The sequence below is a fragment of the Schistocerca gregaria genome, chromosome 3 (genome assembly GCF_023897955.1).
Source record: "Schistocerca gregaria isolate iqSchGreg1 chromosome 3, iqSchGreg1.2, whole genome shotgun sequence".
Taxonomy (NCBI): Eukaryota; Metazoa; Arthropoda; class Insecta; order Orthoptera; family Acrididae; genus Schistocerca; species Schistocerca gregaria.
Window position 1 is genome coordinate 866,613,298 of NC_064922.1, and position 18,273 is coordinate 866,631,570.

The following is an 18,273-nucleotide window of genomic DNA, read 5'->3' on the forward strand; positions in this document are numbered from 1 at the left end:
TTCAAGCTTTCCTTAAATTGTTGAATTGTTATATGGTTAATTGGGCATATTATTTTGTTTTTTTTTTTTTTTTCACATTACTGTATGGAGCAAAGTCATGAATTGAAAGTAGCTGTGCATCGTGATCAGAAAGCCCATTCTTAATAGGATAGGTGCTTACTTCTTTTAATTTATCTTGGTCTATGAAAATGTTATCTATCAGGTTGCTACTGTCTTGTACAATACGAGTAGGAAAATCAATGACTGATGTCAGATTGTAAGAGCAAAGTAATAGTTCAAGGTCGTTCTTCTTGCTTGAGTGTTTGAGAAAATCTACGTTAAAATCTCCACAAATGATAATGTGTTTTCCCTTTTCTGACAGATAACGCAGCAAGAGATCTAGGTTTTTAAGAAACATTTGAAAATTTCCAAGTGGGGACCTATACACAGTCATAATTATGAATTTACCACTGTCCAATTTAAGCTCACAAGCGCATACTTCAATGTGCTGTTCTACACAGAATTTTGCGGTTTCTATGTTTTTAAAACTATGTTCCGCCTTAACATAAATGGCAGCTCCTCCTTTCTCCATATTGTCTCTACAAGAATAAGTTGCTAGTTTATACCCATTAATATTTACATTTTCCATTTGTGTAGTTATATGATGATCAGACAGGCACAGTACATCAACTACTGTTGTATTTTTAATATTCTCAAAACAAATTATTAGTTCGTCTATTTTGTTCCTTAATCCCCTGATATTTTGGTGAAATATATTAACACAACTGTTTCCTCTACCTTTATTCGAACCATTTATTTTTTTACCTTTAAGAGCTGCCTGTCTGGACATCTTGTTCAACCTAAAAAAGGTGCCCCTATGCCCTTTCGGGTCACAGGGGTTTTGCCTTGAGTGCTAGTGGCCCCCTTTAGACGACCTACAATTAAATCAGCTTATCTATCGTTCCCTAGACTATTTAGGTGCAGGCCATGTCGAGTGTATCCCCATCTCCCAACGCTACCAACAGGCACTGTATAAATGTGTGTTTTTGCACCGTCCAGCAGCTGCTCGTTCAACTCTCTGTTAACTGGCCACACTTAACCGAGGGCTGATCGTAACGCTGCAATACCTTAACAAAACCCACATTCGTACATCCTGTTGCAGCTCCTATTTTATCCAGGTCACTCTTAATATCATCATTCCTATCCTTAGCCAGGCTGTTTCCTGCCCCACCTATTACTATCACCTCATCATTCTTGTCAAAGTCCCTACAGAGTGGTCCTATGTCTTCTATCACCTGGCTAAGCCTAGCACTTGGCTTAAACAAACTCGTGACCTGGTAATCTGCTCCTAATTTCTCCTGCACTAGTTGGCCTACACCCCTCCCATGACTGCTACCTAGCAGCAAGACTTTTCTTTTCCTATTACTAGATTTTCCCGACCTAATGCTGTTACCAATTTTAGTAGTCTGCTGCACCCTACTTTCAACTACTCCTGTTTTTGGCTCCTTTCTGCCTACTTCAGGTAACAAGGAGAATTTATTCATAACTGGAACTTCGACAACATCTACATGGCTGGTCCCTTTTCGCGATTTCCTTGTTACCAATTCCCATTTCCCGCAGTCTTTTTCTCCCTTTAACTTAGCTAATTCAGTTTTTACCGAATCTAGTTCAGCCTGAAGGGCACACATCTTTTCCTCCTGTTGTACGAATCTTTTTTCTATACTACAGAACCTACAGTTCCATGGGAGAGCCAAAAGCATAATCTCGTCAAATTTCCCGTTACATGAGCCCCAATGAAAAAAAAACCCCACATACCACACCCGATTCTATCTTCCTACGGCAGCTTCCACACTTGGTACTCATGGCTATGTACAGTAATAAAATTTAAACAATGATCTCTTGATACAACAAACTATATTCTTAAATCAGTACGATAATGAACCTACAATGGATGTAATCTAACGAGCTACGTGAATTTAAACAATCGTTACCTGAAAGTAAACAAACGCCAAATGGAAAGTTTATGAACAAATAAGTTTGAATAATCTACAATCCGACGATAAAAAGTCTTTAATTATTGACCAAAGAAGTATTTAAGATTATAGGCGCAAAGTTAAGTAATAATAAGAGGTCTACACACGCACAAAATTTACGCCTACAAATGTAAACAAACACTGACGAAAACCGGCCGTTTAGTAAAACCTTCTTTACGAGTAAAATACGCTAATATTCGCGAAACCTTCAATACACAGTCTAACACAGACATTAATTTAACTATCTAAACTATAATTTACACTAAGTTTAATATTATTCTATTACTGAACACTTAACTTTTGCCAGAGCTCTGAAAGCGCGCGCACCGCTTGCTGCAGGGCTGTATCAGCAATGAGCCAATCATCTTCAGAATTAACGTCTACAAAACATAAATGGAATGAGGCTAATGATTCAAAGACCCTCCCGGCTGCACCACAGTTCCTCATGGTTTCATGTACTGAAGATGGTCAGTCCTTTGCAACAGTAAATCCATTTATTATTCAGAAAGGTGTTGATACAATTGCCGGCCCTGTGAAATCCTCTGTCCTTTATAGAATGGCACTTTGCTTTTGGGAACTACTTCTGATTCCCAAGTACAACAACTGCTTGCCACTTTGCTTCTCCATGGCTATCCTGTTTGTGTCGAGGCCCATAGAACTCTGAAGTCTTCCTGTGGTGTTATTTACACTAGGCTGCTCAACAGTCTGACTGAGGTTCTCACAGTCCTGCCTTACATTCCAAACCCAACGCCCTGATACCAGTGTCATCGTTTCATCCACACTCAAATGCGTTCTTGACAACCTGCCAAATGTGTAACCTGTGGTAGGGATGCACACGAGGGCAACTGCAATGCTGACCAAGCTGCCACCTCTCGAGATTGTCCCATGTATCTCGATGAGCAGACTGCCCAGGATATCCAGGTAAAGGAAAAAGTTCCTTACCTGGTCGCTCACAAGTTATTGGCTAGTCACAAACCCTGTCTTCTTCTGTTTGGCACTTACAGTACTGCTCTTGCTACATCTCACTCCATGAAGGACATGGCCATGCAGAGATGCAACTTCAAATTCAGCTCAGAGGTTGTGAAATCGCCCAGTGTCATGGTAGCATTTCAGACCCTTTGTACAACTATGCAACAAGCCATCAAACTCTCACGTCACGGGGCAATGACACCAGGTACACAACCAGCAGAACACAAAGGACAGAAGGACTACTTCTGTGAAGACTTCATACGTCCCTCCAGCCAACCAACGCTTGAGTCTTCCTCCGCTGCCTGGAAAGGCTCGAAGAAGTTCAACAAAGGCAAATGGTCTTCACGTTTGCCGACTTGAAGATTCTCTTCGATGGTGTCGACAATATGATACCTTCGCCCGGCTGACCTCCGTGTCGCTGGTGCGCATCACAAACTGTTTTTGTGCATTACACTCCGCAGGCCGACAACAGAAGAAAGCCAATGCTTCTGTGGACCTCATGGAGCAGGATCCTCTTGCCTCTGTGCCCTGTAGCAGCAAGCCTTCGCAGGCTGGCACTTGGCAGCTGCCAAGGCGACACCCCTTCATATTTTCCCCATCTTGACTCTCCTCAAATGGAATGTGCGCGGCCTTCAATCCAACAAAGAGGATTTATGGCTGGTTTTAGAATCACAGTGTCCACTTGTACACTGCCTTCAGGAAACAAAATTGCATCCTCACAAGCGCTTTGAGTTTTTGCATGTCTTCCTGGTCCGTTTTGACTTTCCACCTGAGGTCTCCATTTCATCTCATGGGCGAGTCATGCTGCTCATACGAGATGGCATTTATAGTCAGCCCATCTCTCTTCCTATCCATCTTCAAGCTGTAGCTGTTCGCCTTTTTTTTTTTTTCCTTCCTCACTTGACCTTTTCCCTTTGTACCAGTTACTTCCCTCCACCACTGGGGCCGACTTCCTCCAGCGTATTGGGCAGCTGCCTCACCCATTTCTGCTGCGCACCATCCCATTCGGGCCTCTCCCTGAACCTATCCGAGAGGTGCCCTCTTGGCTGGTCTTCTTAATCAACTCAACCTCTTCTGCCTTAGCACTGGAGCACTCCTTGCACACCTATTCCCATTTGGACCTATCCTGCACTGCCCATCTTGCCCATCGTCTCGAGTGGTCCATTCTTTCTGGCACCTACTCGAGCGACCATTTCCCATGTGCTCTCTGTTTGCTGACTCCTACCCCACCTCCGTGCACACTGTTGACCTTCGATGAACAAGATTTCCCCAATTGTGATGACCAGGTGGATTATCTTACAAACGTTATCCTTAAGATTGCAGAACGTTCCATTCCACTCACTCCCTCTTTACCTCACCATGTCCTGGTTCCTTGGTGGACTGAGATGTGTCACGGCGCAACACGCTTGCAGAGATGTGCCCTCCTTATTTTTAACCATCATCCTACGATGGTATTCACTATAAATAGATGCGTACACAGTGTTGTCACATTCTTCGGGATAACAAAAAAGCTAGCTGGATTTCATTCACTAGTTCTTTTAACAGTTCCACCCCCTCTTCCACCATGTGGGCTAATGTCTGATGGCTCTCTGGGACCGAGATCCATTCCCCAATTTCCGGCAGTAGCAGGCGATGTTACTGTGGACCCTATTGCTATTTCCAACACCTTGGGCCACCATTTTGCTGAAATTTTGAGCTCCTCCCACTATCACCTGCCTTCCTCCACTGAAAATGAGTGGAGGAGACTCAGGCGATACCCTTCTCTTCTCAGGATTGTTAGTGTTACAATGCTGCCTTCACTATGAGGGAGCCAGATCACGCTCTCACTTCATCCTGATCCTCCTCCCCAGAGCCAGATGCTGTTCACATTCAAGTGTTGCAGCAACTTTCTGCCATGGGCAAGCAGTTTCCCCTTCATATTTTTAACTGCACCTTGGCAGAAGGCACGTTTTCCAGATGCTAGTGTGAAGCTACTGTCATACCCATACCTAAGCCTGGTGAGGACAAACATCTTCCTTCTAGCTACCATCCTATCTCTCTCATGAGCTGTGTTTGCAAGTGAGGAGCCTATATATCATGCCCGGTTGGTATGGTGGCTTGAGTCTTGCAATTTACTAACCACTGCACAGTGTAGATTTTGAGAGCGCCGTTCTGCAGTTTACCACCTTGCTACTTTGTTGACCCATGTCAGGAATGGTTTTTTGTGGAAATCCCAGATTGGGCCTTGTTTTCCGATTTGGAGAAAGCCTACAACACTTGCTGAAAGACTGGTATCCTCCATACTCTCTACACATGGGACTTCGTGGCTGCCTCCCCCATTTCCTAGAGGATTTTTAAAAGACACACATTTTCAAGGTACATGTGGGTTCTGTCTTGTCAGACACCTTTATCCAAGAAAACAGTGTGCCTCAGGGTTCCATCCTGAGTGTCGGTCCTCTTTGCTATACCTATTAACCCTATAATGGCCTGTCTCTCACCCGTCATCTCTGGCTCCCTTTTTGTTGACGATTTTATCATCTATTGCATTTCTTCACAGACCTGTCTCATTGAGCGGCGTCTCCAGCAATGTCTCGATCGTCTTTACTCCTGGAGTGTTGAGAATGGTTTTGGTTTCTCCATTGAAAAAACCGTTTTGTGAATTTCTGACAGCGCAGTTGGTTTCTCCCACAATCTTCACATCTTGGGCTTGTTACTCTTCCATTCACTGAAACTACGGAACTCCTTGGGCTCTTACTCAATAGGAAACACTCTTGGTTTTACCTGTCCGTTTGAAACTAGACCATGGGTGCTTTGTTTATGCATCTGCATGTCCGTCTCTCTTACGCCGTTTCAATACTATCCACCATCTGTACCTCCTTCTTCGATGATTCCTTCGATCGCCAATATGGGAATACCTGGTTGTGTTGATCTGGCAGGAAATGAGTTTGTTGTCAAGGTTGAAGTCCTTATAGCTCATCCCACTAGTTCTTACATTCCCTCTGATGATCTCTGCATTGCCGTCTGTCAGGAGGTGGTGTCACTTTGGCATCGCCACAGGTCCTCCCTTCCTGGGAATAAGCTCTGGGTTATTAAGCCTCTCCCAGTGGCTTGGACGACCTCCTCTCAGCCCTCCTGCTGCGAGGTGGTCATTTTAATTAGGGTGCATATTGGGCACTACCATTTTTGCCATCGCCATTTGTTAAGTGGCGCTCCCCCACCACTTTGTGCACATTGCACCCAACCTATAACTGTTCACCATTTCCGGAGAGAATGCCCATTTTTTAACCGTTTATTTTCCTGCTTGCATTTGCTGTCTGAGTTATCGGCTGTTTTAGCGAACGACGTGCAGGCTGTTGATCGTGTTTTACTTTTTCTCCTTCACAACAGTATGGTGAAGGCCGTTTAGTTTTTAGTTATGGACCTCCATTTCTCTTTTGCATGTTTTATAGACCTTTCACCATGGCCCTGTTTTTACGTCCCTTCTCTTCCGCCGTTGGAGATTGACATGTAGTCTTTTTAACTCCTTTCTTTGTCTTCGTGTTTCATAGTTTTGACATGGGTGTATATGACCCTAGCTGTTTTTGCGCACTAAAAACAAAACAAAATGGGGGAGAAATATTGAAGTTGTCAGGGGAAAATGCTAAAACGTGTCTGGAAATCAGGGAATTTCACTTGGGGAATCTTGTGACAGCCCTCAATGAGGTAAGGGGTTGGGAGGAGAGGTTGTGTAGGGATTGACGAGTATATTGTGTAGCTTTGGTGGGCAGTGGAATATGAGTGTGGAAGGGGTAGCAAGGATAGTGGGCAGGACATTCCTCATTTCAGGGTACAACGAGAGGTTGTCAAAATCCTGGCAGTGAATGTAATTCAGTTGCTCCAGTCCTGGGTAGTACTGAGTTATGAGGGGAATGCTCCTCTGTGGCCGGACATTGGGACTGTGTGAGGTTTCTATGTTCCCTGACTTGAATTTCCAATCGTTTCTTTTTCCAGGTCATTCAGGAGTGTTCGATGATGCAGGTCCACTGCGTCTTTCTCGAGTGCAAGAAGTGATGTATCTACACCGATATTAATGTAACAAGACACTCAATATGCAGTCGTGCAGGTGACTGGTATGTGGTAGTGCTCATGATTAGCATTAATTCTTTGCTTTATTTATCCATATTTATTTTGTGATACTGAATGAGGCTTCCTTGCAGTAATGAATTCTTTGTTCCAGGTTCTGATTGGACTGTCCAGATTCCATTAGGAATTCCAAAACATTTTAGACTTCCTAGAACATTATGAACATTAGAAACAGTCACTTTCACTGGAATCACGTCCACCACCACTTAAGCAGCTACTTATGAATATTGTCAGCAAGCTTTAAGAAACCACCCTTGTTTTCAGTAGTTGTAATAAGAATTTAAAACACGGACACATTCAGCAATCAATGACGAATATGTATCTATGCAAGAAGTATAGAGCACTTCTGTTTTCAACTATTTGTGACAGCTTACCCAGAATGCATATTTATTTTTGGTAATCTCTTACTATCTTTATTACCTTTGTGTAATTCTTTTACTAGTAATCCCTTTGTTGTTTGAACAAGGAATTTGAATTTTGGTTATAGATATTAAGATTCATTACGTTCCAGTTCTGTGTTATTAGCTTGTCACAGTTTGTGGCATCAGTGAGTAGGACATTCTTATAGTGTTTCAATATTGTTCATAAATTATTATTGCAATTACATATGTCTATATGAAAGACATGAATTGTTAATTTATTGAACAGTTCTGTGATATGTTTCATTATGCCTATTGTTAATATGCTTTATTATGCAGTGAAGCCACTGCTGCCATTCAGAAAATGTTATGCCAACTACTGTCAAAGTGACATTGTTATTCTCTACAGAAGGCATTTCTATTCTAGTAATGTTCCCTTTCTGGATCAGAGAAGACTGTTGTAGTTGACAGCTGATTGGCAAAATATTTAAATACTGATAGTCTCTGCCACGTTGCCCAAGATGGCCTACATATAAACTTAAGCTATAGTATTGAGTAATTCCGTACCACTGTAAAAATTACAAAATATTGTGATGTTGGAACATAGAGGGTATGTTGTGATAAGTCTTTCAAATCTCTAATATTGATCTCCATTTTAAAGAAAGTTATCTTAATAAAATAGGTTCAGTTATTTCTTGTATCATCTATTGAAGACAGGATTTCTTCTGTCCGTGCCATGTGAGTATTTTGATATTGTTTTCATGAAGGATTAGTGTTTTAAGGTTCTTAATGTTAAAATAAAGATTCAAATGATATTGTCACACAATTTTCAGAGTTACTTGGTTACTGATTTGTTCTGTGTAACATTGAATGCAGCTATGTAAATTCCTCGTAAATAATAAAAAAATAGAGGACTGTTTCTAATATTGGACACACAACTGTTCGTGTGTACCCACAAGGGACTACTTAAAAATTATTCTGAAAATGTACAAATTGCATTACACATCATCAATCTTTAACAAAACATTTTGATAAAATATTGTATCAGAGTCTAAGTAATGTGATATTTATGTATTATATATATTCTAAATCTGTGAGTATATTTTTGTAGAGACTGTATGCAATTGAACAAAGAGGAAAGTATAAATCAAGCAGTTCTGCTTTTAAAGCTGTGCTTTGAAGTATTTATTTACTACTACTCATTACCTGTGACCTTATTTATTGGTATGTATAATTGGCATAGTATTAGGCCTGGTGGTCTAGTAGTAAAGTGTGTTCCTAGATACCAAGAAGTCGCAGGATCAAATCTTGATCAGTCTTTTTACGTAGTGTTCTCTTCTCAGTGATGTGAGGAGTCATCAGAAGCTACATTTGAAAATAATTATTAATATTGTCAGCATACTTTACTTCACATCATCTCTCTTGCTCTTCTTTTTTTTTTTTTTTTTTTTTTTTTTTTTTTTTTTTTTTGCACATTCAAATTATAGCTAAACATTATTTAGTATTATTTAAGGTTTAGTGCATTTTTGGAGTGTACTTCTTACTCATGCTTAACAGTCATTCAAGAACTAATTCAAAAGATTAGCCATGCAAATATAAGAAAATGGTTTACAAAACATTAAGAGTTTTTAACAAAAACATCTGACATTAAAATGTGCAGCATTATTTGACAATTGTTGCATTTGCTAAGGAATAACTTAGTTTTAATGAGAAATATTTTAATTTTAGTTTTACAAATGAAGTCACTTTGTAATACTTCAGTTCATTTACTCTACTAGATAGTTTCGCTAAATGGGAGGCAGTCTTGCCTACACTGCGATGGTTTCATCACTGGTTCATTGTACAGGCCACCATGTTGTTAAGATTTGTGTCATCCATCCTATTCACAGCTTAAGCTGCCTTTGTGAAAGTTAGTATCATCACCCTTAACAATACCTACTTGTGAGCTGTGAGGGCTCCCTGCGGCATGACGGCAGCAAACCATTACCTGTGGTTTAGCCTCAATGCAGAGATGGGGATTACAGGCGACTGCTTATTAGGACCAGCCATCCTTACACAGCACTTCATGAGTTAGGCATATCTGCACTTCCTGTGGGTGACCCTGCCTCTTGTGCTGGAATATGTGCCTTTATTGGTACAAGAAATAATGAGGCTGCTACATGATGGTACTCCAGCTCATTGCTCTCTTGAATGTGGAGCTAAAACACTAGTAGTGACAGAACATTTCCTCTTGCCTAATATTTTTTCATGGAACTTTCAATCATTAAGTCTACACAGTCAGTTATCTTTATATCCACCTTCATATGGATGTACCTCCTTTAGAACACACTTCCTGCCATATGCAGGACCAGTCTAAAGGCCAGACAGGTAAAGTAACCAGGAGTTCAGTTTGCAGAAGATGTCTATATGGTTAAGACATCCAATAATGGAGAAATGAAGTACTAACTAAAAGAAACTGAGTTTTTGATGGATTTCCTCCCCACTTGTTTGAGTGGTGTAGTGGTTGATACACTGGATGAGCATTCATGTGAATAGTGATTCAAATCCCAGTCCAGCCATCTAGATTTAAGTTTTATGTGGTTTCTCTAACTCACTGACTGCAAATACTGGGATGGTTCCATCAAAAAGACACAGCCGATTCCCTTCCCCAGTCTGAGATTGTGTGCCATCACTATGACATGATGACCAATCGATGTTAAACCTTAATCTCCCTTTCATCCCAAATTGCCTTTTATAAAATTGCGCTTTCTGGCAGTGTCTCATAGTTTGGTGCAGAATAATTTCAGCTGTGAAACTGTTTGCATTTTTCTTCTCTTTTGACAGAATTTTGTATTTCTTAATGAAGAAAACAGCGTGCGAGAAGTATAAGTGCAGAGCCAAGGTGTTAACATCAGAGCAATGTTTATTGCCAGAATCAGTCTTTGGAGAAAACTGCTCTATATTGTATGTCCCTCCCTAATTTCCCTTCCTAGTTGCCTCATGCTGCTCATCTTCACACATAACTGCTAGCCCGAGAAACCACTTCTAAACCTGTGTGTGTGCGTGGGGGGGGGGGGGGGGGGGGGGGGGGATGAATTTGTAGTTAATCTGTATAAATAAGGCTAGTTCTATAGACATTTAGTTGTACTCTGTTGCATGTGAATATACAGGGTGTTACAAAAAGGTACGACCAAACTTTCAGGAAACATTCACACACAAATAAAGAAAAGATGTTAAGTGGACATGTGTCCAGAAACGCTTAATTTCCATGTTAGAGCTCATTTTAGTTTCGTCAGTATGTACTGTACTTCCTCGATTCACCGCCAGTTGGCCCAATTGAAGGAAGGTAATGTTGACTTTGGTGCTTGTGTTGACATACCACTCATTGCTCTACAGTACCAGCATCAAGCACATCAGTACGTAGCATCAACAGGTTAGTGTTCATAACGAACGTGGTTTTGCAGTCAGTGCAATGTTTACAAATACGGAGTTGGCAGATGCCCATTTGATGTATGGATTAGCACGGGGCAATAGCCGTTGCGCGGTACGTTTGTATCGAGACAGATTTCCAGAACAAAGGTGTCCCGACAGGAAGACGTTCGAAGCAATTGATCGGCGTCTTTAAGGGAGCACGGAACATTCCAGCCCATGACTCGCGACTGGGGAAGACCTAGAACGACGATGACAGCTGCAATGGACGAAGCAATTCTTCGTGCAGTTGACAATAACCCTAATGTCAGCATCAGAGAAGTTCCTGCTGACAAGGTAACATTGACCACATCACTGTATGGAGAGTGCTACGGGAGAACCAGTTGTTTCCGTACCATGTACAGCATGTGCAGGCACTATCAGCAGCTGTTGGCCTCCACGGGTACACTTCTGCGAATGGTTCATCCAACAATGTGTCAATCCTCATTTCAGTGCAAATGTTCTCTTTACTGATGAGGCTTCATTCCAATGTGATCAAATTGTAAATTTTCACAATCAACATGTATGGGCTGACGAGAATCCGCACGCAATTGTGCAATCATGTCATCAACACAGATTTTCTGTGAACGTTTGGGCAGGCATTGTTGATGATGTCTTGATTGGCCCCCATGTTCTTCCACCTACGCTCAATGGAGCACGTTATCATGATTTCATACGGCATACTCTACCTGTGCTGCTAGAACATGTGCCGTTACAAGTACGACACATGTGGTTCATGCACCATGGACCTCCTGCACATTTCAGTCGAACTGTTCGTACTCTTCTCAACAACAGATTCAGTGACCGATGGATTGGTAGAGGCGGACCAATTCCATGGCCTCCACGCTCTCCTGACCTCAACCCTCATGACTTTCAATTATGGGGGCATTTGAAAGCTCTTGTCTACGCAACCCCGGTACCAAATGTAGAGACTCTTCATGCTCGTATTGTGGACGGCTGTGATACAATACGCCATTCTCCAGGGCTGCATAAGTGCATCAGGGATTCCATGCGACAGAGGGTGGATGCATGTATCCTCGCTAACGGAGGACATTTGGAACATTTCTTGTAACAAAGTGTTTGAAGTCACACTGGTACGTTCTGTTGCTGTGTGTTTCCATTCCATGAGTAATGTGATTTGAAGAGAAGTAATAAAATGGAAAGTAAGCGTTTCCGGGCACATGTCCACGTAACATGTTTTCTTTCTATGTGTGTGAGGAATGTTTCCTGAAAGTTTGGCCGTACCTTTTTGTAACATCCTGTATGTTGCACATCAATCAGCTGCGATTGAGTGGTTATGTATCCAAATAATGGCTGTGATTTTTCTGAAAATGCACTGAACAGAAGTCCTTAGCTTTTGATGTATATGCATAACTTTTTTGTGACAAATTCAAACTCTCTGTGAGGAACATACACTGATCAGCCAGAACATTATGACCACTGACCTACCATCAGTATAAACCATTCCAGGCGATAGCGGTGTCACCTGGCAAAGAATTACTGCTCGTTAGACACATACTCATGGTGCACATACTATCAGTGGGCTTGCCGTCATTGTGCAAAATGGGGAAGACGCGTGATCTGTCAGTTTGATTAAGGGCAGTTTGTGATGGCCAAGGCATTTGAGGAGTGCTGTGGTGAGGGTCTTCAAACACTTGGCGAAACCAAGGTGAAGCCAGGTGCAGAAGTTGTGGAGTTGGGCAGGCACCCCTCATTACAGATGTCAGAAGTTACAGACTGGGCAGCGAATTGTGGTGTAACCAACTTCAGATTTCAATGCTGGGCAGAGTACAAGTGTGTGTGAACACACAGTGTACCTAACACTCTTAACAATAGGCCTCTGCAATGGACGACCCATGTGTGTGCCAATTTTAACACCATGGCATCGGCAACTATGGCTGAAATGGGCATATTACCATTGGCCCTGGATGCTGGTACAGTAGCAGAGCATGGCATTCTTAGATGAAGCCTTATACCTTCTTCATTGTGCCAATGGGAGGGCATGAATCCATCGTCTTCCAGGGGAAAACTACCTTGGCATCCATACTGCAGGACGCAGACAAGCTGGTGGCAGTTCCCTTGTGTTCTGTCGAACATTCATGTGAGCATCCGTGGGTCCATTGGAGCTAGTGTACGGCACCATGATGGGCAAGGAGTATCGTACATGTGATGCAAACCACGTACACCCCTTCATGAAGATCATGTTTCCCAATAACAGTGGCATTTTTCAGCAAGACAAGTCTCTCCTACAACAGCAGCCCAGAACTGGGAATCCCCTCGCCGTCTGTGTCAAGTCGCTTCTTAATGAACTTGATGCTTCCCCTCTACCACCTTTCCTTTGGGCCCACTTACATAACACCTCCATGGTCTATACCTTGGCCACGGATTCGGATAGACCTATTGCAAGGCCCAAAGATCTCCATTCCACCTAAGGCCCTCCACCAGCAATTTCTCTCTTCTTTCAGCAAGTTTGAGGGCTTAGAAATAGTCTATATAGATGGATCAGTGGTTGACGGCCTTGTTGGCTTTGCTCAGCTCAAGTTGGCCCTACTGAACAGCACTTATTGCTAGACGGCTGCAGTGTTTTCACTGCAGAGTTGATAGCCATCTGTCGCACTCTTGAGCTTTTCCGCTCCTGCACCGGTGAGTCCTTTGTCATCTGTAGTGCCTTCTTAAGCATCCTCCAAGGTCTCGACCAGTGTTTCCCTTGACATCTTTTCGTAATGACTGTCCAGGAGTCCTTTAAGCCCTCAGGAAGAGTGGATGTTCAGTGACCTTCATTTGGACCCCAGGACATGTTGAGACGCAAGACAAAGAACTTGCTGACAGCACGGCCAAACAGACTACCCGTAAACCAGCTCTGGAGATTGTCTTGTCAAAGACTGATCCCCAGTCACGATTTGGGATACTGAATGGTGCACCCTCCGTACCCCAAACAAACTCTGTATTATCGAGGAGACAACGAATGTGTGACGGTCATCCATGCAAGCGACTCACAGGGACTCTGTTGTCCTTTACCGGCTCCGCATCTGCCATACTGGGCTAACACATGATCATCTGCTCCACCGCAAGGACCTACCTCAGTGTCGATGTGGCTCCCATATAACTGTCGGTCACCTCTTGTTGGACTGCCCGATTGTAGCCACTGTGCAGTGAACTTTTAACATTCCCAGCACCCTACCTACAGTGTTAGGCGACAATGCCTCAACAGCTGATTTAGTTTCATGTTTTATTCATGAGGATTTTTTTTTATATTACCAAATAAGATTGGGTGTCTGGCCTTCTCTCCCAAGCCTCCATCGTCCCTCCCTTTTAACCATTGTCCCTCCCTTTTAACCCCTTCATTACTCTTTCTTTGCATTTTGTTTGCTTTGGTGTTTGTCTTTTCTCTATGTGTGTTCTCACCTTGTCTTTTAGAATGGCGATTTTAGTGTGCTGCAGAGTGGCTGGCTCATTCTTTTTTATCCTTGTGATCAGCCAGCTCAAGTCATTTGCAATATGATTTTAATACATTCCTCTGCCTTTCCTTTTAGTGTATGTTTCCCCTGTGGTTCGCTTCTTTCATTTTCTCTTTCGGTGTGGTTCCCGGTATTTTTACACCATTTTACTCCTCCCCCAACTCCTTTGTTTTTTAATTGTATTACCATGAGACTTGTTTGCTTGAGGAAAAAGGGACTGATGACCTGTAGTTTGGTCCCTTTATACCCCAAACCAACCAACACATCTGAGATGTGACTGAATGCAGAGTCAGAGGTCATCCCCCCACCCTCCCCCTTGGAATTTACAGGAATTAGGTGACTTGTGTTTGCAGATGTGATGCCATCTAATTCCAGTGATCTACCAAGGCCAAATTGCTTCATGCCGCGGTGCGTTTTCACTGTTATCTGTGCCAAAGGTGGACGTACTGGCCATTAGTTACGTGGTCATAATATTCTTACTGATCACTGTATATTACCTGTGATTTCTTGATTGCACTCGGTAGCTCTTAGCTGATAAACCAACTTTGGAGATTGGCCTACCAGAGACTGACCTCCAATCAGTCTTCCGCTGCAAAGTTTTCATGATCTGGGATACAGAATGACGCACCCTCAGTGTCCCAAACAAACTCTTTGTTTTCAAGAGGCTGTGTGATGAATTTGGCAGAGCACTAAAAGACCTAAGGCAAAATAAGGCCTCAGTAGTAGACAAGATTCCATTAGAATTACTGATAGCCTTGGGAGAGACAGTCCTGACATGACTCTACCATCTGGTGAGCAAGAGGTATGAGACAGGTGAAATACCCTTCTTAGAAGATAGATTAAGGAAAGGCAAACCTATGTTTCAAGCATTTGATAGTGTTGTCTGGAATTCTCTCTTTCAAATTCTGAAGGTGGCAGGGGTCAAACACAGTGAGTGAAAGGCTATTTACAATTTGTGCAGAAACCAAATGGCAGTTATAAGAGTCGAGGGCCATGAAAGGGAAGCAGTGGTTGGGAAGGGAGTGAGACAGGGTTGTAGCCTATGCTTGATGTAATTCAATCTGTATATTGAGCAACCAGTAAAGGAAACAGAAGAAAAATTTGGAGTATGAATTAAAATCCATGGAGAAGAACTCAAAACTTTGAGGTTTGCTGATGACATTGTAGTTCTGTCACAGACAGAAAAGGACCTGGAAGAGCAGTTGAGCAGAATGGACAGTGAAACTTCCTGGCAGATTAAAACTGTGTGCCAGACCAAGAGTCGTGCTTGGGTAGCTCAGCTGATAGAGCACTTGCCCGCGAAAGGCAAAGGTCCCGAGTTCGAGTCTTGGTCTGGCACACAGTTTTAATCTGCCGGGAAGTTTCATATCAACGCACACTCCGCTGCAGAGTGAAAATCTCATTCTAGAATGGACAGTGTTTTGGAATGAGGATATAAGATGAAAATCAACATAAGCAAAACAAGGATAATGAAATGTAGTTGAATTAAATCAGGCGATGCTGAAGGAATTAGATTAGGAAATGAGACACTTAAAGTAGTAGATAAGTTTTGCTATTTGGGGAACAAAATAACTGATGATGGTTGAAGTAGAGAGGCTACTAAATCTAGACTGGCTATGTCAAGGAAAGTGTTTCTGAAGAAGGGAAATTTGTTAACATCGAGTATAGATTCAAATGTCAGGAAGTCTTTTCTGTAAGTATTTTTATGGAGTATAGCCATGTATGGTAGTGAAACATGTACGATAGATTGTTTGGACAAGAAGAGAATAGAAGCTTTCTAAATGTGGTGCTGCAGAAGAATGCTGAAGATTAGATGGGTAGAGGACATAACTAATGAGGAAGTACTAAATAGAATTGGAGAGAAGAGAAATTTGTGGCACAACTTGACTAGAAGAAGGCATCAGTTGGTAGGACATGTTCCGAGTCATCAAGGGATCACCAATTTAGTATTGGAGGGCAATGTGGAGGGTAAAAATCATAGAGGGAGAGTAAGAGATGAACACAGTAAGCAGATTAAGAAGGGTGTAGGTTGCAGTAGTTACTTGGAGATGAAGAAGCTTGCATAAGATAGGGTAGCATGGAGAGCTGCATCAAAGCAGTCACTGAACTGAAGACCACAACAACAACAACAGCTTGTATTAGAACATCCGCCATATTGCTGTAATCTGGTTTAATGATGATTTCTATAAATTATGTATGCAATGCAGTATTTAGTTAATTTGACTGCTTTTCTCATTTGTTATCACATGAGGATCAGCTTCAGATCTCATATAGAATGTTAATTGCAGGTGGACACTTCCAATAAACTATGAAACATTTGAACAGTTGCAGTGCCCTTTCATAGTTGAGTTCTGATAGAAGAATATCACAACCCTGGTTTTGGGTTACATGGGACAGTTACAGTGCTATCCTTTTAGGTACACTGCCCCGAGTGCTTATTAGCTTGCCCACAGGTATACTACCCCCAGACGGCCTGATTGCTCACATTCTGTACATACATGATGTGCTAGACCACCCTGGCTGAAACAGCTTAGCCAGTGGACTACAATCGTGTACATTATAGCCTTGCTGCAAGACTCCCGGGGTGGTTGTGAGAACTCTTAACAGCCTACATTACACAGTCAGTGAACACACCAGATTTTCTGATGTTTGATAGAAATACTTAGATATCCAGGTTGTTGAGTAAAAAATCCAGAATGGAATGTAACAATATAATGGGAAGGATAGCTGCTAATCACTATATAGTGTAGATGCTGAGCACAGACTGGCACAACAAAAGGACTGTCGGAAAGTTAGCTTTTGGCCAACAAGACCTTTGTCAAAAATAGACAACATACACATACACTCACGCAAAAGCAACTCACACACACACACGACCACAATCTTTCGCCAGCTGAGGCGTGAGTTGACAAAGGCCTTGGCCGAAAGCTAACTTCCCGACAGCCTTTTTGTTGTGCCTTTCTGTGATTCAACATCTCCACTATATGGTGAATAACCACTATCCTTTTCATTCTATTGGAGGTGTTACCTCCCATACCAAAGTTAATATCTGTTGTAAAACTCTATTATTGATAGAAAGTGCAACACAAACAATGAAAAGGAGTACCAAAGTGATCAAACTTAATGGTAAACAAACATGTTATACTCCATTTCATGATGATGTGGAAGTCTTATCAGATTCAGAAAACTGCGTGAACTTTGTTACTAATTTTGTCTGATGCCTTGGATAACCACAGACTGAAAATAATTGCAAAAAATGCTACAACAGTGGTGATAGATAAATTGAATAAACAAATAAGGGCAAACATTAAATAAAAATACTAAGGCATGTAAATTCTGCTTCTTGAAAAATACCACAGATGACAACAGAACTATAATGCATATTAGAAGAAGAATTGCAATGACTAGACAACAAGCACTCAAAAGTAAGAATAATTTATTAATACACAACCTCCATAATATAGAATTAAAATACTAAGAGAAGTTAAAGAGAAAATGACACTGATTGACATGATCCACAAAAGAAAAGCTAGATAAATTAAATGGACATCTAAATTGATGTAACACCATCTTGGAAGGAAAAATCCTGAGGAAAAAAAATCAAACAACAGGCCCAAAACAGCCATATTTCAAGGTGTTTTCAGTGAAATGAACAGCAGCAACTACAACCAAATAGTACAGATGGCAAGGGGCAGAGAAGAATAGGTACACTAACAAGCCGTTTCTTTAGTGTCTAATGTTGGGCTATGACAAAAAGAGAAAGGGGCAGAAATTTCAGACACCAGCATCAGTGAAGTCAATCATAATGGAATCATTTTAATAAAACTATAGAAGCAACAGAGATGTTCATGAATCATTTCCTGTCAGCTGCATCTGAAAATGGATATATGGGCTCTGTTGATGAGGCCATGGATGTGCTCCAAAACA

General features: G+C 41.9%; 1 protein-coding gene across 2 annotated transcripts in view; it reads left to right on the top strand.

Annotated features, from left to right (window-relative positions):
- The window catches only part of LOC126354888 (F-box/LRR-repeat protein 4), a 160,692-nt gene extending 152,079 nt beyond the window's left edge, over nt 1-8,613 (top strand). For both annotated transcript variants that reach the window (XM_050004933.1, XM_050004934.1), the window contains exons 13-14: nt 6,951-7,069; nt 7,177-8,613. The gene's annotated coding sequence lies outside the window, so the exon portion shown is untranslated. The remainder of the gene's footprint in view (nt 1-6,950; nt 7,070-7,176) is intronic.
- The last annotated feature ends 9,660 nt before the right edge of the window (nt 8,614-18,273 follow it).